The sequence below is a fragment of the Diabrotica virgifera genome, chromosome 3, assembly GCF_917563875.1.
Source record: "Diabrotica virgifera virgifera chromosome 3, PGI_DIABVI_V3a".
Lineage (NCBI taxonomy): Eukaryota > Metazoa > Arthropoda > Insecta > Coleoptera > Chrysomelidae > Diabrotica > Diabrotica virgifera.
Genome location: NC_065445.1, coordinates 250,305,031 through 250,331,787, shown reverse-complemented (window position 1 = coordinate 250,331,787; position 26,757 = coordinate 250,305,031). Strand labels below are relative to the sequence as shown.

The window sequence follows — 26,757 nt, the reverse complement described above, 5'->3', positions numbered from 1 at the left end:
CCCCCTCTGTCTTTGATTTTATTTATTATTGTTACAATTTCGTTAATTTTTTTATTTTCGATTAAAGTTCTGTGTTGAAGGTTTTGGCTGATTTTGTTATGTTTTACAAGTTAATCGAAATTAATTTTTATACCAATGATACAAATTCAGATTTCAAACAAGACATACGTAATTTTTTGCTCGGATAGCTTTGATTAAAATAACTGTGGATCGCTCGTTATGTTCAAAAATAGTCCTTGTATTGACAGTGACAAATAAATCGTAAATATTATGTACAATGGATCCCAAACCTTTTTTTCAGAGCGTCATTAATTTTGACGTCATATGGGATTTTAAGAATGTCGCAAATCATTACATGACATTTTAATGTTGTTCTGAAGCTATTTCCTTGTGGCATTTTTATAATTACGTATTTTTTATGGGAAATAAGCCACAATTTTACTAAAAAATGAATTTATTAACGTTTCGAAGCCCAAATCGGGTTTCGTTGTCAAAATACAAAATACTATTGAAATAATAAATGGGCTTCGAAACGTTAATAAATTCATTTTTTAGTAAAATTGTGGCTTATTTCCCATAAAAAATACGTAATGACATTTTAGTTTAATCTGACAGTTGTCAGAATATTTATATTTATATTTATGTAACAATAAATAAACATAAAATCAAATTTCACTATACAATGTCCGAATATACCAATGACATAAAATATTTATATTTACGTCGCTGAAAAATACTAGCCTAGAAATTACAATTGTCATTTTACCATATGATTTTTATGTAATTTTTTTCATATTTTTATGATACTTTTGTGTCAAATTATCTTTATTCACATCATTGATTGGTTATCTATTTAGATTTTAGAGTATTGTAATCACCAACCAATTATACATCTATAAGTATAAGTCGTTTTAATATGCAAATACCCGTCAAGAAATACATAGTTTTCTAAGCTCAATGTAAAATAATCACAGAGGTACGTTTTTTTCTGTCACTTCCAACTGTAATGCGTTAGAGAGAATTCGATAATCTGTGACGCACTGAAGAAAGGGTTTGGGATGATCTGTACTGCACTTACGGTTTGTGAAACGGCTAATATGACAGTGCCATTCAAACGTACATTCCACAAGCTACTCTAAAGACTATATTTGTCAAAAGCTCATTCTTAGATATGATCTATACAATTTAATTAATAACTCTAAATGAAAACTAACGAGTAACCTCTTTACAAGTGTATTCGATAACAAAAAAGCGTATGCACTCTTAAAGACAAACTTCCTCTATGATATTTACCTTCTGCATTTTATTACATATACATATCATAAATGTTAACTGTTATTAAAACAATGTTTTTATCTTTTCAGATTATAAGGTGCGTGAGTAAACAGCAACGTGAGTATAATAATATTGGATTTGTTGAGTATTTATCCGAGTCCTGGTTAATTCTGGAGTATGTAGGTTAAGGCAGAATTGAACCAAAGAAGAAATTCAACATAATATGCCAATGGTTGATTTACAGAAAAACATACATTTAGCAAACTCAAAAGATGACTCAAATCAAAGCCAAGGATTTATTTTATTTTTATTTATTTTATTTATTTCATTTTAAATTTATTTTAATTCAATTTATTTTATTTTAATGTACTTTATTTTTATTCAATTTATTTGAATTTAGTTAATTTTATTTTTAATTTATTTTTATTTGTTTGTTTTTATTTAATTTATTTGATTTGATTTTATTTTAATTTAGTTTATGTTATTTTATCCAATGTTACTTTATTTTATTGTATTTGTACATTTTTACTACTACACGTACCTACCTATGTAGTGTATGTAATTTACTTTTTATGTTGGGAAAATTCACAATTTACATTATCACCTGTATCAATATTTTTGCTTTGCTCAAAGCCTCAAAGTCTACAAAATATAAGTAAAGCCTAATTTAAGCCAGTATTAATTGAAAATTAGTTTATTTGAATTTAGGACTGTTAAACATTTTATCGATTTCATTTCATTTCTTTGTTCGTTTTTTCATTTATGTCGTTGTTTTTATACTAGGTATATCGATATCTTCTATATTTTGACTGCCATTAGTGATCTTAGTACTGAACTTCCTAATTATGTGATTCTCTCTTTTATTTCATCATATTCATATTCACAATGTCTTCTGATTCCTAAATTTCGGTTTACTTCATTTTTAAAATAATTTATTTAAATCCGATTAATAAATCATGAATAGGTATTTAGATTACAATATTATCTAATGATATTTTTGGTTCACTTTTCACTTAATTGGTACTGAAACTGGATAGTCTACAAATTATGATAATGTTATATAAGCACATGTCTACGAATTCGAGTGTCTACTCTTAATTTCAAATACACATTTTACAGTTAGTTTTATTTAGATTTTTACGGTAGCTGTTGATAATGACCGACATAATTAATATTTTTAGTTTGGATTCTCTTTGGTTCTGGTTTAATTGTCGTAAATTTGTAGTTGATATGGACCAGTAGGTTTTATTGCTATTAAAAACAGTTTATGTAGGCTGGTACGTTGAACGGTTAGAACTTTAAATACCAATATGAACCGCATTGAAAGAGCTAAGATTGATTCAGGGCCGGATTTAAGGGGTGGCAGGCTGGGCAGCTGTCCGGGGCCCCCACATTCCAGGGGCCCCCACAAAGCCTCAAACGTAAAAAATATCAGCAAATTATTCACATATAAGTAATTATTTTTGTTTTTTGCAAACACTTGTGCCACCCAATCTCAGAATTTAGTTGCAGAAACTGCAGCTGAGTGTTATCATGCTGCCACAGGATTATTTGATTTCATAGAAGAACTATATGTATTTTTGCCATAGGTGATGCCTCAAAATCACTAGTTAAAGGTTATAATCAGATTGAAGTAGAATTATCCAAAATTTCAGAAGACGATAAGCAACAATAATTTAAGTCGTAGCGATACAAATGGTTTGTATCGTATTGTATAATCGAATGTGTTTACGGGAAACAGGAATATTTGCAATATTTTGGAATGAAAACAAATAGCCCAAGTCATAGTCTCCAAGATCCAAATATTGCCCTTAATTCAAGAGTGGCGGCACTTAGATCAATTAACGAATTTATACAGTCAAGCCGGGACAATTTCGAAATATATGATACGCTAGGCGCGATGGTATGCGGAAGTCATAAGAGTATTGGACACAGAAAACGACCACAAAATATTTGACTGACTCCCCTGGATTATGGAGCATCTCAAGAGACTGAAATTACATCAGAGAAATTTATGACTCAAAATTGTATCGCTATTATAGATCACCTCATCGATCATTGTGCTGATCCAGCCCATCAGACATCTTTCACTTTTGGATAAAAAACGCAAAAGCGCCCAATACTCCGTAAAGAAGAAAGGCAATAGAAAGAGATAGATCACCTCATTGCCTTTTATAAGTCAGAGTCTTTCTGCAGGGCTAGATTTTCATATGGGCTGAATTCATGGCGGCAGAATTCAGGGGCGGCAAATTTTGGTAAACAAGTAAAAATGGCCAAGGGTCGGAGAGCGGTAAATTTTGGATATCCCAGGGGCGGCAAATCTTCAAATCCGCCTCTGGTTTCTGCATATGAATCCACTCATTCCAATTATTTTGGATTTTTATATCATTTGGAAAATTTAACTCCTAATGAAATAGAATGATTTAGATGAAATCCTAGGTGTCGAACTAGTACAATTTGTAGAATTTTTCAATACATTATCAGACATAAACAAAGAACTTCAAATGTACCGACTGCTAGAAGGAAAGAATGTGAATGATACGTTTCCAAACGTTGAGGTGACACTTCGCTTATATTTAGTTCTGATGCTAACTAACTGCAGTGGGGAGAGGTCATTCTCAAATCTCAAGTTAATTAAAAATTGACTTCGGTCTATGATGGGTCAAGGGCGTTTGAATCATCTCTCTATAATGAGCATTGAACACGATGTCTTAAAGCAACTAGACATGTCCGACATAATCAAGGAATTACTCAACCTGGATAAAGTGCCTTTGGTAAAAGTTGAGGTTAAAGCGTAGAACTGACCCTGCTATCTTGTAGAAGTTCTTCACATGAGTATTATAGCCATCTTTTTTATGTTCCTCCTAAATTTCTTTTGATTGGTGGAATTTATTACTTTTTTGGTACCTAGTCGTTACAAATTATCCAACACTCCCTCTTGTACTTTTTGCACTCTTTGAGGCATCATAAGCAAAGGAAAGGAAACTCTTTTGTTTCTTCTTGAATCTTCCAGCACAAGTTCCATTAAATATGGCAATAAAACTTTACTTTAGTTTACTAAATCCATATGTTTAGTGCCCCCTCCCTTCATTTTCTTTACGATATCACTGAATCGTTAATTATTGGCTTTAATACTCTTAAGGAGAAATCTTGAGCCTTATAAGAAATGTGGTGCTTGCTATTAACTATGGCAATCCTCAGTTAATTCGGTAATACTAAATTTTTTGAATTGAGCACTGCCTATTGGCGTAAGAAATAAGAAATAGCTACAATCCTTTCACAGTATATGTGCTTTTTTGACGCAGCGTGGTGGGTTCATGCTTTAGACTTAGACTATCTACAGTAAACCCTATCTACAGTACACAGTTTACAATATCTCAATATATCAATTGAATTGACTTCGCCACCTAGAAAATTTCGATTCCTAGTCGATATTATGGTAGCAAACTCTTCTTATTTTCTTAGGTAGAATTGCTCTGTTCGTATACGCTTCTTCGTCATCCATCTTAACACACACAAACACTACAGCAACCTAAATGTTGAAGAAGAAGTTAGGGGGTTGGAGAAGGGTTCATTTGTAATTAACATGTTAGCGGGTCGAAAATTAAGTATATGTGATTGGAAGAAACAGGAACGATTGGGGGAATAGAATTGCTTGGAGAAAAACTGGGACTAGTAGGAGAATTTAAATACCTTAGCTCCTACATAACGAAAAATGGGACGTTAGATCGAGAAATTGCCCACAGGATATATGGGGATAGTATAAATTTGGTAAGTGGTGCTGGTACTATACATCCTACTAAGTTATGTTAAACAAACGTTTCTGGCTATTACCAGAGGTGTACGACGGGGGAACGTGAATGGTTGACCCTTTTTGATTCTCCAATATTTTCTATGTAAATAACATACTCTTCATCCGTAACGATAAAACCATTAGTTTTCAAAATATTTGAAGCTAAAAACGAAGGACATAATACGTTAATCAAAATAAGTGTGCCTTTTCATTTTTAACTTCAAATATCACGAAAACTAATGACTTTATCGTTACGAATAAAGAGTATATTATTTGCATAGAAAGTATTGGAGAATCTAAAAATTATGCTAAAATAGCAGTTTTATCAGTGGCGTAGAATTTGGTAAGGGTCAACCATTCACTTTCCCCTGTCGTACGACTCTGGTATAAACCAGAAACGATTAGAAAGTAGGGTGTACAGTACCTACACTTTTTGCCAAGTATCATAAGAAGATGTCAATTAGTTTTAAATAGTACCGGGCACACATAGTTCTTAAAGTTTTAAATAAAAAATGAATTATTAAAAAAAAAGAATATACTCTTCATTCGTAACGATAAAGTCATTAGTTTTCGAGATATTTGAAGATAAAAATGAAAAGGCACACTTATTTTGATTAACTAGTTTTGATGGGAAATAAGCCAAAATTTTACTAAAAAAATGATTTTATTAACGTTTCGACGCCCAAATCGGGTGTCGTTGTCAAAATACAAAAAACATATTAATGAATTAAACAAAAATGTTGTTGCTTAGTAAAAAAAAATTCTTCTAATAATTTATTTAATCTGACTCATTTATATCGGCAATTCAGATATATATTATACATTTTAAAGTAGAAGACTTTAAAATGATATTGCCAATATTTATGAGTTGCTTAATAAAATTGTGGTTTATTTCCCATCAAAACTAGTTAATTGCAAAAATGCCACAAGAAAATAGCTTCAGAACAACATTATTTTGATTAATTTATTATGCTCCTTCGTTTTTAGCTTCAAATATCTCGAAAACTAATGGCTTTGTCGTTACGAATGAAGAGTATGTTATTTACATAAAAAGTATTGGAGAATCAAAAAATTGCACTAAAATAGAAATTCCGCCAGTGGCGTCGAATTTGGGAAGGGTCAACCTTTCACGTTCCCCCGTCGTACGCCTCTGGAAGTAGCCAGAAACGTTTGTTTAACATAATTTAGTAGGGTGTACAGTACCAGCACCACTTACCAAATTTCGTGTTGTTGTCCCATGCCTGTCAGGAAATATTCAAGAATAAATAAAATAAAAGTTTAACTTTGACACCCTGTATTTCGGATATTATCAACTTTTGTACTAAGGTTAGTTGCTTAAATCGACCTATTTTAATCTCAGGAATCTAAGGTTAAGCTATGGCCCATTCTTTACCAAACACCCTTTATAGTCCTTTACACATTCTCACCGAAATCTGTGCGGAATATTCCGACCATTTTAGTCTATTTCAAAATTATTTTTATACTTAAATTCGAAAGAAAAAACAAGATAAACATTAATAAAACGTGTATTTAAGTTTAATAACAACATGTTTTATAATGTTATAGTGTAAAAAAAGTACATTAACAAAACAAACAATAGGTGTTTATACAAAAACATAATAAAAAACACCAAAATTTCCCATACAATATTAGACCGGGCAGTATCGTCGCCCGGCGAGTGAAATTATTCCGATTCGATTCTTTTGCACAAACTTACTCAAAAAGAGGTCCTTATAACATATCCACAGGGTGCCGGGCGGTGCCGTGGTCGAAAAATTGTTTAAACAATTTTTTTTTAAACAAATTCACAAAAATAATTTTTTCGAACAATTTTTATGCCATTATGCCATTATGTCATTTTGCTTATTTAAAGGATTTTTGTCATTATTTTATTACAAAGCTATTATTTTTAATTATTAACAATTAGCGCTATAGTCCAGGATGTATCGTCGCCGGGCTAGTGAAATTATTCCGATTCGATTTTTTTGCACAAACTTACTCAAAAAGAGGTCCTTATAACATATCTACAGGGTGCCGGGCGGTGCCCTGGTGGAAAAATTGTTTTTTTAACATTTTTCTTAAACAAATTCACAAAAATAATTTTTTCTCTTCGAACAAATTATTTTTAAGATAATTTGGACATTCTGAGCAAAAATGGTCTCTTCTAAAATTGATTGTTGTCCAGTTATTCGCGATTTAAAATTTGAAAAATGCGAAAATGGCCATATAACTCGACAACAATCAATTTAAAAAAAAAATCACAAGATACCTTTTTTGCTCAGAATAATCCAAATTATCTAAAAAAAATCGTTCGCAATGAAAAAATTATTTTTGTGAATTTGTTTAAAAAAAAATTGTTTAAACAATTTTTCGACCACGACACCGCCCGGCACCCTATGGATGTGTTATAAGGACCTCTGTTTGAGTAAATTTGTGCAAAAAAATCTAATCGAAATAGTTTCGCTAACGGGGGCGACGATACAGTTGGACCATAGCGCTAATTGTTAATAATTAAAAATAGCAGCTTTGTAATAAAATGATGACAAAAATCTCTTCAGGACCTTGAAGAAGGGGTTTAAAACTTGATTTGGTCACTTTTTGAATTTCATAATAATAATTTTTAATCGAGTTATTAAGACTTAAAAATGGCAATTTTCGCATTTTTCAAATTTTTAATCGCATATAACTCGACAACAATCAATTTTAGAGAAAAATGACAAGAGACTTTTTTTGCTCAGAATGACCCAAATTATCTGAAAAAGTATTGTTCTAAATGAAGAAAAAATATTTTGTGGATTTGTTTAAAAGAAATAACGACCACGACACCGTCCGGCACCCTGTGGATATGTTATAAGGACCGTAAGTTTGTGCAAAAAAATCGAATAGGAATAATTTCGCTAGCGGAGGCGACGATACTGCTCGGTCTATATACCCAGGTTCATACTGGCATGCACCGACAGACCCAAACTAGTTTTTTTTATTATTATCTGCAACATATATTACCATAATCGTTTTATACATATACGTAACGGTAATATTGCTTTCGGATGCGTTCTACTTTTTTTCGCGATGCTGCACATATGCAGAATCGCGAATTTTTAGTATTTGTAGTATCAAAAATTAAAAACAAAGACACTGAGATTATCCCTACTGTTTTTATTATTTAAGAAATAATCCTTTTGACATAGGTACCTACATTTTCTGTGTAATAATAAGCAATCAGCTCTAGTTTGTTATAGTATAGATTTTTCAATTGATCAATAATTATAATCAATCAATAATATAATCAATATAAGTAAAATTCGGATAAAATAAATACATGCCTTTTTAACTAGAGTGACTTTAGACGAGGGCATTTAGCACAAAATACATAAATTTTTAAATACAGCACCTAGAGACTTGCAGTTTTTTGCAGTATGTTCAGGATGACATCAGGAAAAAGTCTACTATTCAAAAATGGGTGGAAATGCATAATTGCACTGTAAAGTGCATAAAATGCATCCAAAATTGCATAAATATAAACATAAAGTCAAAATAAGTATACTAAGGAACAAAATTTATTACTTTAGGGGTTTTTGGGGTCACTGAATATGATTACGCCATCAGAACTGACCACCGGATCACCTGGTGTCCAAGGTCAGTGCAAGAGACGTCATCTTCTGGAGTTTCGATGGTTTTCGACATTAAATCGATGCAAACGGATTAATTACGAATTTTAGAGGTCACTAAGTACTGATATGCCATCAGAATTTACCTCCGGAGTACCTGGTGCCCAGGGTCGCTACTAAGGCACGTCATCTTCTGGAGTTTCGAGCGATTTCGGCACTAAGTTGATGCAACTGGACTATTCGGGGGGTTTTTGAGGTGGTTAAACACAAATATGCCATCAGAACAGATTTCTGGATCACCCGGTGCCCAAGGTCACTGCAAGGGACGTCATCTTCTGTAGTTTGGAGTGCTTTCGGTATTAAATTGATGCAAACGGATTACGTACGGGTTTTTGGGGTCGCTAAACACGAATATGCCATCAGAATTGAATTCCGGAGTATCTGGTGCCCAGGATCGCTACTAAGGCACGTAATCTTCTGGAGTTTCGAGTGTTTTCGGCATTAAGTTGATGTAAACGAATTACTTACTGGTTTTTTGGGGTCTGTAAACACGAATATGCCATCAGAACTAAACTCCAGAGTACCTGGTGCCCAGGGTCGCTACTAGGGCACGTCATCTTCTGGGGATTCGAGAGTTTTCGGCATTTAATTGATGCAAATGGATTACTGGAGGGTTTCTGAGGTCTCTAAACACGAGTATGCCATCAGAACCGACACCCTGTGCACCTGGTGCCGAAGGTAACTGCAAGAGACGTGTCATCTTTTGAAGTTTTGAGGGATTTCGGCATTAAATTGATGAAAATGGATTAGTCGGGGGTTTTTAAAGTCGTTAAACACGAACATGCGATCAAAACAGACCATCGTAGCACCTGGTGTCCGCGGTCACTGCAAGGGGCGTCATCCTCTGGGCGAGGTTTTTCGGTACTATTTTGACGCAAACCGATTACTTATAGGTTTTTGGGGTTGCTGAATACGAATATGCCATCAGAACAAACACCGGATCAGTTGGTGCCTAGAGCACGCCATCTTTTGGAGTTTCCACCCACTTTTGAATAGTAGACTCTTTTCCTGACGTCATCCTTAATATAATGCAAAAAACTGCAGGTCTCTAGGTGCTGTATTTAAAAATTTATTTATTCGGGTGTTTTTTGTGCTAAATGCCCTGGTCTACTTTGGTAACTATTAAATCTGAACCATATTTCATTTAGTTTATACTTTATTCACTTTTAAGGATATTAAAAGAAATAATTCGCTAAAATTATTATCACGGTGAAATACAGGTTGTGAAATGCAATTTTAGATTTCCCTTGTCGAATATCTCGCCACTCTGTTGTGCTTTATTTTTCCAACTTAAAAAGCTCAGAGGATAAATAATTTCGAATTTTATTTCCTGACTCAGTTGACTTTTATTCACATTGTTTTGTCTAATCAAACGCTTTGATTAGACTTAGACCAACAAAACAATCAGGCAGGAGGTCGTTGGACTCTATGAATTTTAATTAACTTAAAAATAGTGCTATAGCAATTTTTGTAGACAGTACCACCAAAGAGACGCAGATCGTTAGAAAATAGCAAAAATTTATATCTGTAGACGACGGCGCCAAGTGCTTAATAAGTACTGTAAATTATTGGTTGAATTATTTAATTACTCAGCTCTATGTATTCACCAAGTAGAAAAATATGCTGAAAATTGTACAAATGACTAAAAATCAAAGGCTTTTAAAGTAGTTTACCAGATATCTTATTTTTGTTGTAATATTGTTCTGACACGAAGGCATTTGCATAAAATACTACTGAAAAAGGATAATGGCAGCTTTTGTTTTTATTTGACTCAGAGTTGGACCACCATCTCCATATAGCTATTTCAGCATCTATGCATCCTCAGTGAAGCCATGCAGTCACAACTCTGAAACAAAATATCAACAATCCTGTTTCCAACAATGTTTCCACATTTTGAGACGCAAAACAGCGACATCTCTCGTAATACGAGGAAGATGAAAAGCCCTAGATACAAAGGTTGCTACTTTTATACAATTAGAATAATTGAAATAAAAATAATAAACAATATTTTAAATCCAAGACTTTTCGTTAAGAAACTGCTTTCTGACTGCATCCTGTATCTCCGGCTTTTACAATATATAAGCACAATATACGACGAATATAGAAGAAAGCAAATAAAGGACACTTTGGCCACGTATTTACCTTATTTTCGTCTAGGAAAAGGACCAAAAGACAGTTTCAGGTACTCAAATCTGAGTAAAGATGAAAAAGATAAACGCAGTTTTTGTTTTTATTTGACTCAGAGTTGGACCACCATCTCCATATAGCTATTTCAGCATCTATGCATCCTCCACTAAAAAAGGGTTTTTTTTTAACAAGTTGTTAACAAATTTTTTACTTGTCCCCTCAAATCAAATTATTTGATTGTTTATTAAACGGACGCATCGTATTGCAATGGAGGTGAGCACGAAGCGTATCGTCACTTGCAAAGTTCGATGTTAATTTTCCAAAAAAAAAAAATTACAAAAATCTTTATGAGACATTTTTTTCAACCAAAAATTGCAAATAACTCGAAAACGAAGCATTTTTCAAAAAAATACCAAGAGAGAAAAAGGATTTGTTTCGATGAGAAAAATTTTATTCGAAGCGATCCGTGAACTTGTTTTTTTTTAACATAAGATATTTGTTAATAACAATTTGCGTCCCATTTGGAAAATAAAAAAACATTTACTTTTGTTGTAAAATGGAGTAGCATCATCACAAAATGTTTCTATTTGACAGCAGATGATCCCCATTTGTAATAAACTGTAAAAGCCGGTGATTCAAAAAAGTCAATCCCCCTTCCCGTACCATCAAAAACGTTTTCAGTTTTTATTTTTTTTTAGTCGGATGCAATCAATTTAAAAAATTCAAAAATTTCATACTCATAGTGGAGACTTTTATAAAACATGTAGGTAGGTATATTTTTTATGGAACCGTGGGCTTAGTGTATATAACCTCAAAATACGTTTTTTTTTTGGAAAAAAAGCCTAACCGTCTCAAAACAACATTAGTCCATTGAAATGTTACATTTAGGGTTGCATTTCTTAGAGGAGTCAATTTTATTTTTTTAATGTGTATGGAGGTTCATTAGAAGCTTAAGTTCAAGTTTTTAGGGTCACCGCCCTTGCCCCCGGTCGCGATCTTGGAAAAAGAGGCGCCAAGGGCTTTCGCGCTGTATCTCCTAAACTAGCAACCATACAGAAAATTTAATTACACATAAAATGTAGCAAATTAAATTTCCTACAATTTTATATCTATTACTTTTTATCGTCAAGTGACCAACAAAAAAGATAAACAAAAATAAGAGAAAATTTTGTAAGAAGTTTTCTTTTCGAGGTTGTAACTTTTTTTCCGTTTATTTTACAATAAAATAACATCATAACGATTTTATAGAAGATTTTTCAACGAACAATTTCCACTATAAAGTTGTTTAATTTTATGTATTTATCTTAGTTTTACAGCGGTCCAAACTTGACCAGATTCTCGAATTCTCATAGGAACACACACAATCTCATATATCAATACATAGGAATCTCATACAATAAAAACAAAACCTTGGGCTTACTTTTCTATGTATATATTCATTTATTATGATTTTAACATTCCTATGCTATTATTAAGCTCTTTTTGACCCTTTTCCCGGCCACCTATAGGTAGAGGGGGGCGCGTTTTTTGTGTGGTATACCTACGGTGACCATATCTTTTTAAAGAAAAAAAAGTACAAAAAACAAAAATGTATTAAAAACGCAAAATGTATCTTGTTATTGGACAAATATAGCTTTTTGGCATTAAAAATAAATAAACTATGTAGCTAAACATAAAAAATTATATCAATTAAACTAAACATAACACATTACATTAACTTTGAAAAAGTTACAAGCCTGTAATAATTAAGAGTTTTTAGATGAGGGACCTGGAATAGCCTCATCTTCTTCCGGTGTTTTGCATCATTCATATTTTTCTGAACTTAAAATTAATTACATCATACAAGTCTCATCAAAATTTGCGTACACCAGCATCGCTGCCTTGAGAGTGATATGGACATTTGTGACTTTTCCGACGTCCAATAATAATTATTTATTACAGAAAATAAACGCTCGATAGCCGCACTAGTACCCGGAAGACAAAAAATAAATTCGCATAATATTTGTAAGTTTTTCAGTTTGAATTGATCTACACACTTAAAAACTTTAAGCCATCGATCCTGACTATTTTTTCTTCTCTGTTCCACTCAGCAATTTTTTCACTTGTAGCCATGTCTTTCAAAATTCCCAGTTCGTCAAAGAGTTGATCTTCGTTTAACATGGTTGCCTTGATTTACAATTATTAAAAGCTTCGAGAGAATAACAAACATCGTTCCATGTTATTTCACTTCTTATGCGAGCTCCACACTCTCGCCGAAGTCGATCGAGGTTCAACAAGTACGAGAGTGTAGACGGCCACCTTGTGTAACTTTGCCTCACTTCGTTCTACTTCCATTCTCTGTCGCTGTCGGTCTGGTCAAAGGGATATTTGTCGGTATCGCACCGCTCTTTGTCGGTATCGCACTTCCTCGCGAAGTAGAACGAGTGTGTAGAGAGGGTACTTCGGACTTCGGTCAACTTTGGCGAAGTAACTTTGCTCATGTGGCAATTCTAAGTATGTTTAACAATAACAATTCCTTCGGTTAATGACTTGTGTGAGTAAGTTTAATATCATACTATTTTGACTCATGAGTTGTGAGAACATGTTTTTGAACTCGTTAAGGAATGTTATTAGTTGTAGTTCTATGTTAGTTTTAGGTTCTTGGTCGTGGTTGATTTGATGTGCTGTCACATTTACATATGTTCTGTAATGATTTTGTAGAGTAGTGTTTAGCTGATTTGTTTCATTACTTACATGAGGGTTGTTAAATGTTTTTTCTTTGGGGCTGTTGGTTTCCTCTTTTTGGCATATTCCTGTTTTCTACTAGTTCCATGTAGACAACACAGCCCTTATAGTTAACAGGGTGATCTTGTTTGCATATGCATAGTGCACACTTAGCCGGAGTGTTTCTAGGTTTTTTACAAGATTTTGTATCATGTTGTTCTCCACATGAGACATGTGTATGAAAATGAAAATTTGTACTCCAGTTTTCTAAGTAGGTTACACATTTTGTGTAAAAATGTTTCACTTGTGCAGTGAAGTTTTGTGTACGACCACCGCACCATACGCCTGATGTCTCACACACTTAAAATGTTTTTAAAGATCATTCATAAACGCATTTACCAAACACTTGATATGGATATTGAAGAAACCCACTTTGGATTTACACTACTAATCCAGAGATGCTTGGATGTGAACCAGGATAATATATACGTCTGTTTCATAGATTACAACAAGCCTTTCGATAAAGTCTGCCACAAAGAGCTAATGGACATCCTTAAAGCAAAACAATTACAATACAATGACCTTTGAATTACAGCAAATCTATATTATAAACAGCAGCCACACATACGCATTAACAAACACACATCAGAAGAGTTCGAAATTAAAAGAGGAGTGCGACAGGGGTGTGTATTGTCACTACTACTATTAAATGCATACTCTGAAGAAATTATGAAAAAAGTTCTTGAGGGAGAAACAGCAGGAATAAAGGTACCTAAATGGAACGCCAATTAACAACATTCGATATGCGGACGACACTATCATAATAGCGGAAAACCTCCAAGACCTCCAAAATCTAATGAACAAGATAGTCGAGTGTGGAGAACAATATAGATTATCAGTAAACATCAAGAAAACTAAATTTATGAGGATATCAAAAACCCAAAATAATGATGAAAGCCTGACAATTAAAGGTAATACTTTAGAACAAGTTGAAGACTACAACTATCTTGGCACAATAATTAATCACACAAACGATTACTTACTCCAAAGAAATCAAAGTTCGAATAGAGAAGACAAGAACCAACTTCAATAAAATAAGAAAGGTAGTTTGTGCAAGAGAACTAAAATAATTAAGACTTGAGAGTTAGGCTGGCAAGGTGTTATATTTTCTCGACTCTGCTTTACGGGATAGAAGCATGGTCAATTAACGCGTCGACTACTAAAAAGTTGGAAGCATTTGAACTGTGGGTGAAGTTACCTGAAGATAGCATGGACCGAGCCTGTAACAAACAACGAAGTCATGAGAAGAGTCAACAAAAGAATGGAAATATTGGAAACCATATATGTATACAAAAAGAAAAATATACAAAGAAATTTGTTTAAAAGTAGTAAAAGATAAAAATATTCATTTTTTAGAAAAAATAAGTACATTCGCGTGTCCTTAGAAAGGTTTTAAAGTACATTAGGACAATATTTAAAAATAAGTACTGTCCTACTTAAATAAGTACATATGGTCACCGTAGGTATACCCAATAGGCCTAATCCACGGACAATTTCTAGGCAAAATAATATTATTTATTATTATATATTGAAAAAGATCTATCATAGTTATTTTTTCATTTTTTTCGATGGTCTAGGATGCGAGTCAAGATCTGAATCAGTATCCGAGGTGAATTTTTGTGGTATAATGAGAGTTAGAGTTGGCGTCATTGTCGGTAATTAATCTACCAATTCATTTTCTTCAATAATTAATGCTGATATCTCCACGATGTTGCTGCAATTTTCACCACCACAATAGAGGCACACTGCTGAACATTTGAGGTCTGTTTTTCAGCAACACATGCCTTTCCAGTTTCCATTGCATCTGCTAAAGATGAATTTCATAAGCTCGGGGGTACTGGACGTTTGGAAGTTTGGATTGGCATCCAAAATTTTCCATGCTTTTTCCAGCCCCCAATTTTCTCGATCACAATGTTTACCGAACCATGGCTGAATCTGGTGATACACTCGGAATCTGTGGAAACGGGCTGCATCTTGTGTTGAAGGAAGTGAAAAGAGATTAAATGCATTTTTTTTTCCATCTGGCATGCAGAGATTAAATGTCCTCACTTTTCCAGAGGATCGTCTTTATTTCCGCCATATAAAGAGACGAAAAACGTTCGCCGACAACAGTGAGTAAAGATGGCTCGACTTTCTCACTGTCAAAAAATTTTCCCTAGAGGTTTCTTACAAGTGAAATAACCACCACTCATGATGCGCTCTACATGCAACAAAAAACACAAAATGCTTATCTAAATACAAAATATAAATTTTACCCACAAGACTCTCAATAGTATTAAAGTACAACCTGCCATATCCGGACCTGTCATATCCGGACCTCCCCATATCCGGACGGTTCTGCGCTGTCCGTATCTACCGAAATCCACCGAGAAAGGCAGTCCTGGCGAAATAATGTATTATAGAATCTATAAAACGTGTCTATCGACGAAAGTTATTGACGGCGTTGATTACGGGAGTGTATGAAGGAGAAAACGTTTCAGAGACTGTAAAAGAAGTAGTGGTCTTGATATCCGGATTTTTTCATATTATTCGGATCGGTCTGTCGCCACATTGATCCGGATATGGCAGGTTTGACTGTATCTATAAAACTCAAAATAACTCAGCTACGAAATAAAAACTCGTATTGAAAAAGCCAGAAGCTCTTTTAACAGTCTTAAGAAAATTCTCTGCAACTTGTCTTTAAGTATCAATATACGCATAAGAATTCTTAGATGTTACGTCTTTAGTGTTCTCCTATACGGAGTTGAAAGCTGGAGCCTGACAGAAGATGCCATAAAACGGTTAGAGGCGTTTGAAATGTGGTGCTACCGACGTATGTTGAGGGTCTCATATATACACCACACAACTAATATAACTATTCTCCAGAGGCTAGGAAAAGACAAAGAAATAATTAACACCGTAAAGAACAGAAAATTGGCTTACTTCGGCCACATTATGCGTAATGAAAAATACCGACTGCTGCAGTTGATTCTACAAGGCAAGATTGAGGGCAGGAGAATCCCTGGACGTAGACGTATATCCTGGCTGGCCAATCTTAGGAAGTGGACTGGTCTAACGTCAACGGATCTATTTCGAGCTGCTGTGAATAGAATAAGATGGGTTAATGTGGTCGCCAACATCTCCAGAAGTTAGGCACTTTTAGAAAAAGAAGATAAAACTCAAAATACTTTTCACAATTTTTAATACGACTGCACGTGGCCAACTAGGTAGCACAACTAAGTAGAGGCGGACCGACTACTGTGCCACCTAGGATAAATTATAATAATAAAAATAATATCAGGCAGATATTCACTCCGGTACGGAAGAAAAATGATGTAACTGCAAATTTTGTCAATTCCTGTTTATTGCGCAATTAACTTCAAAAATACTATGTAAAGTTGATACAAAAATACCGAACTGTAAAAATGTGCTGAGCCACTATAGGGTAGTTGCATCGTTACTGAAATACGCGCTATGTTAGACCTTGTTTCAGATGCATAATGACGCAATTGTAGAAAGGGTTGAAAATGGGGCGATTAAATGAAGGTAATGAAATTTGAACCAATATCGATGAAAATAAAAGCCATCGTTGTCAAAAAACAAACGCCATACCGATGCTCCTGGAGGATTACTCTTTATTTAATCCCTATTTTAAATATTTAAAAATCGTTTTTACTCTTCTGAAGAATTTTGTATTTTGATGTTGCGTCATTTTTCTTCTGGGCCGGCGAATTTGTCCTCAAACAACTTCTTGGGCCTTTTCTATATATGCTTAGAGTTCTAAGTTTTATAATGGGGGGAAAGGTCAAAAATAGATTAATAATAGCATAGGATTGTTAAAATTATAATAAATTGTATGAATAAAAAAATATTAAGATAGGAAAGTAAGCCTAACGTTTTGTTTTTATTGTATCCCTATGAGCATTCGAGAATCTGATCAAGTTTGGAGCGCTATAAAACCTAGATTAATAAATAGAATTAAACACCTTTATAGTGGAAATTGTTCGTTGAAAAATCCTCTACAAAATTGCTATAATGTTATTTTATTGTAGAATGAACTGAAAAAAGTTATAACCTTCAAAAAGGAAACTTGTTAAAAAATGTTTACTTATTTTTGTTTATATCTTTTTTGTTGGTCACTTGACGATAAAAAGTAATAGAAACAAAATTGTAGAAAATTTAATTTGCTACATTTTATGTTTGATTAGATTTTCCGTAGGGTTGGTAGTTTACGAGATATAGCGCGAAAACTCTTTTGCACCCCTTTTCCAAGATGGCGGCCGGGGGACAAGGGTGGCGACCCCAAAAACTTGAACTTAAGCTTCTACTAAGCCCTACTACACATTGAAAAAATAAAATTGACTCCTAACAAATGCAAGATATGGCCTAAAAAATGTAACATTTCAATGGACTACATTTTTTTGGGATGGTTGCAGGTTTAATTTTTTTGTCAATTTTTTTTTCAAAAACTATATTTTAACTTTTTTCCAGATTTTTCCGTAATGTGCGCCACTTTCCACAACCCGAAAAAGGGGTTTTTGGGGATTTTGTCATTGTTCACTCGTTCTAGGGGTATATAAAAAATAAACATGTTTTGTATAGGCCTGAACTAGGCGTGTGAATTTTTTTAAATTTTTATATTGATTGGATCCTACCTAAAACAATAAAAATAAAAATTACGTCTTTTTGGGTACTTGAAGAGGGATGGGGGATTAAATTGCTCGGTCTTATTTTTAATCACATAAAACGCTGAAAAAAATGATTCAGGTTGTATCGATCTCAAAATATTTGATTAACCCTGAAAAAAACTTACATCTCAAAAACATGTTGTAAGTATTTTTCGACAAAAAAAGGTATTTTGAGGTTGCCAAAAATTAGACATGTTATGTAAAAGCATGAACTATGAGAGGGAATTTTTTGAAATTTTTAAATCCCATCTAAATAAATGATTGCATCCCACCTAAAAAAATAAAAACGAAAAAGTGACGTTTTTGGGGGGTAGATGGAGGGTGCGGGAGGGTGAAGGTGAATAGATGGTAAATAAATTTAAAAAAACATGCTGAAAATTGTACAAATGCCTCAAAATCAAGGGGGATCTGTACTGTACCAGTTATCTAATGTATTTCGTTGTATTATTGTTCGGACACGGAAAAATTTGCATAAAATACTCGTCAAAAATACTAAGGGATTTTTTAACAAGTTACCAAATGTGTTTAACACGTTTTTTTACTTGTCCCGTCAAATCACAAATAAATTATTTGATTGTTTATTAAACGGACGCATCATATTGCACTGGAGGTGGGATGGACGAAGTGTATAATCAGTTGGAAAGTTCGATGTTGATTTTTAGTACCGATCAAGATTCGGAGACGGGCAAACACCATAACGAATAAATCGGCTGTGTTGAATCTTTAATTTGTGACTGTGGGTTAAGTTTTTGCATTGGATTCGATTGGATTTGAGCAACCGCTTTCGGATTTATTATATACGCTGCAATAAGGTAACAGAAATTCCTTGAATTATTTTGCAATTTGGAAAATTTGCAAATTTTTTTCTTTATTTGGTGGCAAATCAAAATTATAAATTAAGTATTTTTAAATATATTCCTCCCTTTATTTATTCAACCCTAATAGTGCAGTAACTGAAGGTGGATATGAGCTATTACCTCCGATTTCGTTGAACCTCCATCGATTTGCATGAAAATTGGTGAGTGGTTAGAGGATATCTCAAAGAACAAAAGTGACATAGTGTCAACTTGAGCTTTTACCCTGGGGGTGGATGCCACCCCTCCTTGGGGGTGAAAATGATTTTATTAAAAATAACTCCATAATTGGATAGAAAGACAAATTTTAAGCAAAATTTGTTATATAAAGTTATTCAAATAAATTTTTTGAGATATTAAGTATCTAAGATTTTAATTTTTTCGTGAGAAAATGCATGTTTTTAACCGATTTTTCATAAGTAACTCAAAAACTGTAAGTTTTTACAAAAACGTTATTACCAAAATTGAAGCTAATAAACATGAAATAAACTCCTTACTAGACAAACCTTTTAGTGTTAACTAAAAGTAAGTTATAGGTAATTGAATATATATTTTTTTCGACGAGTAATCAAATCTAAGTGTTCAAGCTTAAATAACAGGAAAATGATGCAATTTATGACATAAACTTATTAAAGATTTGTCAGAGTACTTAGAAATATCCATCAAATGAGCCCCCAAACAGGTTGATAGCATTAAAATTTATCCTCCAAAAAATTTTGCAAAATTAATCTTAAAATTTTTTCCAAAGAATTGATTTTTTTTTAAATAACTCCGTTAATTAAGATATTAGGTTCACCTAAAAACAATTTGAAAGTTATTAAGCTACGTTGAATTTAATTTTTTAAACCCCTTACTTTTTTTTTAAATAAAAGGTTAAATGGCCCCGGTTACATGGTTCTCGCAGCAAAATTTAAGCTGTAAACGTTTTTATCTCGGTTATTTTTTACCGAACAGAAATGGTAAAAAAGGTAAAGTATTTGTAAAATTTAATAAAAAATTTTTGTCCTGGTAATAGTAATACTATTATTAGTTATACTAATATACCTTTTACCAAGCCAAAAATTTTTTATTAAATTTTACTTGTAATTAACGGTATATAGCCAGCTACAGGAAATTCTTCCTTGTATTTGATACAAAAAAAAAAACTAAAATTTGGTTATAAATAATTTTTTACGCATATGGAGTATTTTTGGAGTTATTATCAAAAGAAAATGAAAATTACGATAATTTTAAAAATTCTGATTTTTATAAAATATATCTTTTTTTCAAAAATATGCATTCTAAACCGGTCAAAATTGTTGAAATCATTACTTTTGCTAATACAGTGGAACCTCGATAAGTCGGATTAATCTGGAGAATATTGCAAAAATTAATAAAATACAGTATACTTACAGAAAAACTCCATTATAATTGCCAAAACATGAAATACATATTATGTACTTCTTCTTCTTCTTCAAGTGCCGTCTCCTAATCGGAGGTTGGATATCATCATCACTATCTTTACTCTATCCACCGCTGCTCTAAAGAGTTCTATAGAACTGCATCTAAACCAGTCCCTTAAATTCTTTAACCCTGACACTCTCCTTCTTCCTATACTCCTTCCGCCTCTTATCTTTCCCTGTATTATCAGTCTTGCATTTCATATCGCGGTCCCCTCATTACGTGTCCCAGATATTGTAACTTTCTTATTTTTATTGTGTTTATTATTTCGCATTCTTTACCCATTTCTCGCAGTACTTCCGTGTTCGTTTTCCTCTGTGTCCATGCTATTCTAAGCATTCTTCTGTAACACCACATTTCAAATAACTGTAGCTTATTTATGTGTTCTTGCTTTAATGTCCAGCTTTCAAGTCCATATTGTAGTATATTATGTACAGTACATCTAAATTACGTACAGTGTATCCACTATTGTTCATTTCTTGGTAAGTAAAAAACTCAGTCAAACTGAAAAAATGTTTGTTTATTGTGAAGTAAATCGGTCCGGGTTAGCCAGACTTTCGGGTTATCGGAGACCGACTTATCGGTGTTCCACTGTATAAAGAACTTCTTGTAAGGATTACTACGAATTTTAATTTTTGTGGAAATGCCGTGTGTTTTATTTTTCACTTTTTCCTAAAAAATTCAAAAGGGTTGTCTTATTTTCATCATAACTTACTTAATTTTGATGCCATTAACTTCTTCTGGAGCTCACCTGATAGGTATAAAGTACTTTGACAAGTGTTTAGCAGGTATATTTTATAAAATGCACCGTTTTCCCGTAATTTCAGCTTGAATACTTAGATTTGGGTTCTCGTCGAAAAAAATATACATTCAATTACCCATAACTCACTTTGAATTAACATTATTTTGATTCTTTAAGCGAGGAGTGTATTTCAGTTTTTTCTTATCTTCAATTTTGAAGTTTTTGAGTTATACGTGAAAAACAGCTTTAAAACATGCCTTTTTTTACAAAAAAATAAAACCTTTGTTCGTTAATAACTCAAAAACTATTAATTTATATTAATAACTTTATATAACAAATTTTACTTAGACTTTGTCCCTATATCGATTTGTGGTATTATTTTTAATAAAATAAATTTCACCACCAAGAAGGGGTGGCATCCACCCCCAGGGTAAAAGCTCAAGTTGGCATCATGTCACCTTTGTTTCTTGAGGTACCCTCTAACTACTCATCAATTTTCATGAAAATTGATGGAGGTTCAACGAAATCTGAGGTGAAAACCTTCAGTGACTGCACTTGCAATATAAAACGCTGTAAGTATTACTGTGACTTATGTTTATATACATACTATAAAAGGTAACATAAATTCCTTGGATTATTTTCCAATTTTTGAAAATTTGCAATTTTTTTTTTTCATTATTTGCGGCGACTCAAGATTATAAATTAAGTATTTCTAAACATATTCCACCCTTTAATTCTTCAACCGTAAGTATTACTGTGAACTGTATTTGAGCAAAGTTTTTGGACATAAAACGATTTATGTCAGATTTTGACTTCACTTCACCTAATTACTTTTTTTGTCAATCGAATTAAAGAAAAATAAAGCATTGTAAAAAATTTCTTCGTTATGAAACCTTTATTAATACAATAACAAAAACTAATTTCATATCACATCACTCCATATAAATATGTAGGTACTACTTGAGTAAGGCAAAAAAGCTTCTAGTCCAGAAAGCCACTGCGCATCCGCTAGGAAAAATATTCTAATTCGGATTTTTTGCACAGTCTTACTCAAAAAGGACTCCTTTTAACAAATTTGCATGTTGCCAGGACCAAAAGGTGGTCAAAAATTTTTTAAACGTTATTTTTTTGTTTTTTTCCTAAAATTATTTTTTTTGCATGAAAAAAAGTTTTTTTAGGTTTTTTGGATCATTCCAAACAGAAAAGGTCTTTAGTGACTTTTCTCTAAAAATGATAGTTTTTGACAAATAAGCGATTAAAAATTGAAAAATTGCGAAATCGGCCATTTTTAACCCTCAAGAACTATGTGAAAAACTGAAAATTTGAATGTTGCAAGGTAGGTAGATATTCTTTAAACATTGATTGATGAAATCCCGAAGAGTTTTTTGCAATACAATATTCAAAACTCCTTTGTTTTCTAATTGCTAATCAAGCGTGCGCGACACTATTTTCCACCGACAGTATGGTGCAAATGAAAGGAATAAATTCGTTATTTCGTAAACCGGCGACTTTAAGGAAAATCCCGAAACAGGTCGATTTTTATTTTTAAGTTATGATATTGTGGCATATATGGTATACTAGTGACGTCATCCGTCGGGGCGTGATGACGTAATCTATGATTTTTTTAAATGAGAATAGGGGTCGTGTGGTAGCTCATTTGAAAGGTTCTTCAATTCTCTATTCAGTAAAGTAAACATTTACATAATTATTTATACAGGGTGTCCTTCTACTTCTTTTTTTGTCAAATAATTTAATTTAATAAAATTTTTTTGGACACCCTGTATAAATAATTATATAAATGTTTATATTATTGAATAGATAATTGAAGAACCTTTCAAATGAGCTAGCACACGACCCCTATTCTTATTTAAAAAAATCATCGATTACGTCATCACGTCCAGATGGATGACGTCACTAGTATACCATATATGCCACAATATCATAACTTAAAAATAAAAATCGACCTCTTTCGGGATTTTTCCTTAAAGTCGCCGTTTTCCGAAATAACGAATTTATTCCTTTCATTTGCACCATACTGTCGGTGGAAAATAGTGTCGCGCACGCTTGACTGGCAATTAAAAAACAAGGGAGTTTTGAATATTATATTGCAAAAAATTCTTCAAGATTTCATCAATCGATGTTTAAAGAATATCTACCTACCTTGCAACATTCAAATTTTCAGTTTTTCAGATAGTTTTTGAGGGTTAAAAATCGCCGATTTCGCAATTTTTCAATTTTTAATCGCTTATTTGTCAAAAACTATCATTTTTAGAGAAAAGTTACTAAAGACCTTTTCTGTTTGGAATGATCCAAAAAACCTAAAAAAACTTTTTTTATGCAAAAAAAAATAATTTTAGGAAAAAAACAAAAAAAAAACGTTTCAAAAATTTTTGACCACCTTTTGGTCCTGGCAACATGCAAATTTGTTAAAAGGAGTCCTTTTTGAGTAAGATTGTGAAAAAAATCCGAATTAGAATATTTTTCCTAGCGGATGCGCAGTGGCTTTCTGGACTATTCAAATTTTAAAATTTTCAATATGCTGAGTGTTGTAATAGTAATTTACGTAACAAGTTCCGAAAGTGATATTTTACGAGACTAGTAGGAAGTTTCCAGGGCGAGCCGTAGGCGAGTCCTGGAATCCTGCGAGTCTCGTAAAATCACTTTTGGATCGTGTTACGTACAATATTTTTTCTGCAGCCGTTTTGTATGTTAAAAAGAATATGTGGATAAACTTTACTTATAAACTTTTATTAAACACTTTAAAGTTACTCTCGTGAATTCAACATTAGAAAAATCTACTTATGAATATTAATAACACAATTATAACAATTATTTACATTGATATTGTTAGGAATATTAACAGAAGTGGCAGTATTATTGGAATTAGTGTTCCCATTGTGAAAAAAATGGGTACCTTCTCTGGTTACACCTCCGAGGCTTCGACAATTTGCAAGCCATAACGGATGCTGAGACTAAGGAAGATGAGGGAATTTTACAATTTATAATTTAAGTCCCATCTGCTCAGCGCGGTAAAGTTTCAACGAGAATGGTTCCTTGCGTACCCCAATCAGGGTAAACATGTAAATCAAAAATGAATAACCATTTTCAATTTCGTTGCAAAACGAAAATACAGCCGCACCATATTCTAGTCCAATCAGAGAGTGCAGCAAGCACCTCCACCGGTTTCGAAACTTATTAGTCTCTCATCAGGAGGCACGTATGCTGCTCTCTCTCTCTCTCTCTGATCCAACCAAAACAAACCTCGGCGTGCAGTCACGGATTGCAACGAACGAAATGGCATAGTAACGAAATGGCACGAGTAAAAATTATGTTGTTTTATATGCCATTAGATTGAAAACTTAGTCTTTTGCTAGCAGTTGCCGCTAGGGCATCTATGCCATTTCGTTCGTTGCAATCTGTGACTGCACGCCGGGGTTTATTTTGGTTGGATCAGAGAGAGCAGGATATGTGCCTCCTGATGAGAGACTAATAAGTTTCGAAACCGGTAGAGGTGCTTTCTGCACTCTCTGATTGGACTAGAATATGGTGCGGCTGCATTTTCGTTTTTCAACGAAATTGAAAATGGTTATTAATTTTTTATTTACATGTTGACTCTGATTGGAGTACGAAGGGAACCATTCTCGTTGGAACTTTACCGCGCTGAGCATATGGGACGTGAATTATAAATTGTAAAATTCACTCATCTTCCTTAGTCTCAGCATCCGTTATGGCTTGCAAATTGTAGAAGCCTCGGAGGTGTAACCAGAGAAGGTACCCATTGTTTTCAGTCTGGTGGGATGTAGAGTAACATTATGTTGTTTTATATGCCATTAGATTGAAAACTTAGTCTTTTGCTAGCAGTTGCCGCTAGGGCATCTATGCCATTTCGTTCGTTGCAATCCGTGACTGCACGCCGGGATTTGTTTTGGTTGGATCAGAGAGCGCAGCATATGTGCCTCTTGATGAGAGACTAATAAGTTTCGAAACCGGTAGAGGTGCTTGCTGCATTCTCTGATTGGACTAGAATATGGTGCGGCTGTATTTTCGTTTTGAAACGAAATTGAAAATGGTTATTCATTTTTTTACATTTATTATTGTTCGGTGGTCTTGGAATGCTTTTGCGTTTGTTTTGTTTGGCAGTGTTATGATAGTATACATCAGCCAATCTCTGGGAATGATATATGTGCTGCCTATTGTCTTATATACGTCGACCAATCTTCTAATCTGCTCTTCTTCTATTAGCTTTATTATTTCTGCCGGCACTTCCTTTTCTTGGTATTGCCACAGTACATAGAGGTTCCCCCTTTATACTGTGGTACTGCCATCCATTCCATTGGTATTTACCTATAGAATGTAAGTAATGCAAAAAATAGAATATTCAAAAATCAAACGAATCGGTTTTAAAAAGGCATTACACTTTGAATATTAGGCATGAGAAAAATTAATTAATAAAATGAAACCATCTAAAAGAGAAACATCTTTTCGTTTTTTGTGCTTGTAATACCGATTATTTAAAAAAACACTCGGCTTTTCATCGCTGCTTTGAGAAATCAGAAATGAATCGAGAATTTAAATTTTTTATAAAAGTTCGTCGATTGAACAAACAGCAGAAAATCATTATTCGACATTTGTGTGACCCGAATGTAGAGCGAAACTCTTCAAGAACAGAAAACCTTTGCCCAGCAACCCGAAATCCCTAAATTCCTGAGCTTTTATGACAAAATCCATTTGCAGGAAAATATTGCGTGTATTGTACATGTTTAGTATGTTTACCGGTCGTTGATGGTCATGCGATATTATAAAAAATTGATATGTCGGTTTCACTCGCTTGTAGACACTAGAAATTATAAAAGGACTTTATTATTATGGGGGGTTTATATTTTATTTTTTCTAAAAAATATATTATTTTATTTTTTCTAAACACTAGTGGCATTGCAGTATCCAATTTTTTTTATTTAATTAACCCTGCAGAAGACGCGTGACAAAAACTTACACGAATGGACGCGTTGTGCCTGAGAAACCCAAAAAAGTTATGTACCATTTTTCGGAATCAGTGTTTATTTCCAACATTTACATAATAGCATTAAATAAAGTAAACTTTGCCCATTAACTTAAAATTAATAAACTTAGTTAAGGTTAGGGGGGTATGGTTTGAAATCAACATATCAAGCACATTTTTGTAAATTTTTTTCGAAGCTATGGTAGAATTATTTGATTTTTAAATTAAATAAACTTAATAGGTACACTTCATAGAATATTTAGGAAAAAATGCAATCCAAAATATTGAAAAATAAGCCATTGGTCACCAATTTTGGCAGGCAGCTAAAAAATATGGATTTTGCGGTGGACATCAGAACTCGTCACTGGATCATACGAAATAAAAAATTCAAAAAGATTTAATTAGCTTATGAGTTTCACGAGGTAACAA

General features: G+C 33.2%; 1 protein-coding gene across 1 annotated transcript in view; it reads left to right on the top strand.

Moving 5' to 3' along the window:
- The first annotated feature begins 18,950 nt into the window (after positions 1–18,950).
- The window catches only part of LOC126881679 (elongation of very long chain fatty acids protein AAEL008004-like), a 210,586-nt gene continuing 202,779 nt past the window's right edge, over positions 18,951–26,757 (top strand). The window contains exon 1 of the mRNA XM_050646083.1: positions 18,951–19,105. The gene's annotated coding sequence lies outside the window, so the exon portion shown is untranslated. The remainder of the gene's footprint in view (positions 19,106–26,757) is intronic.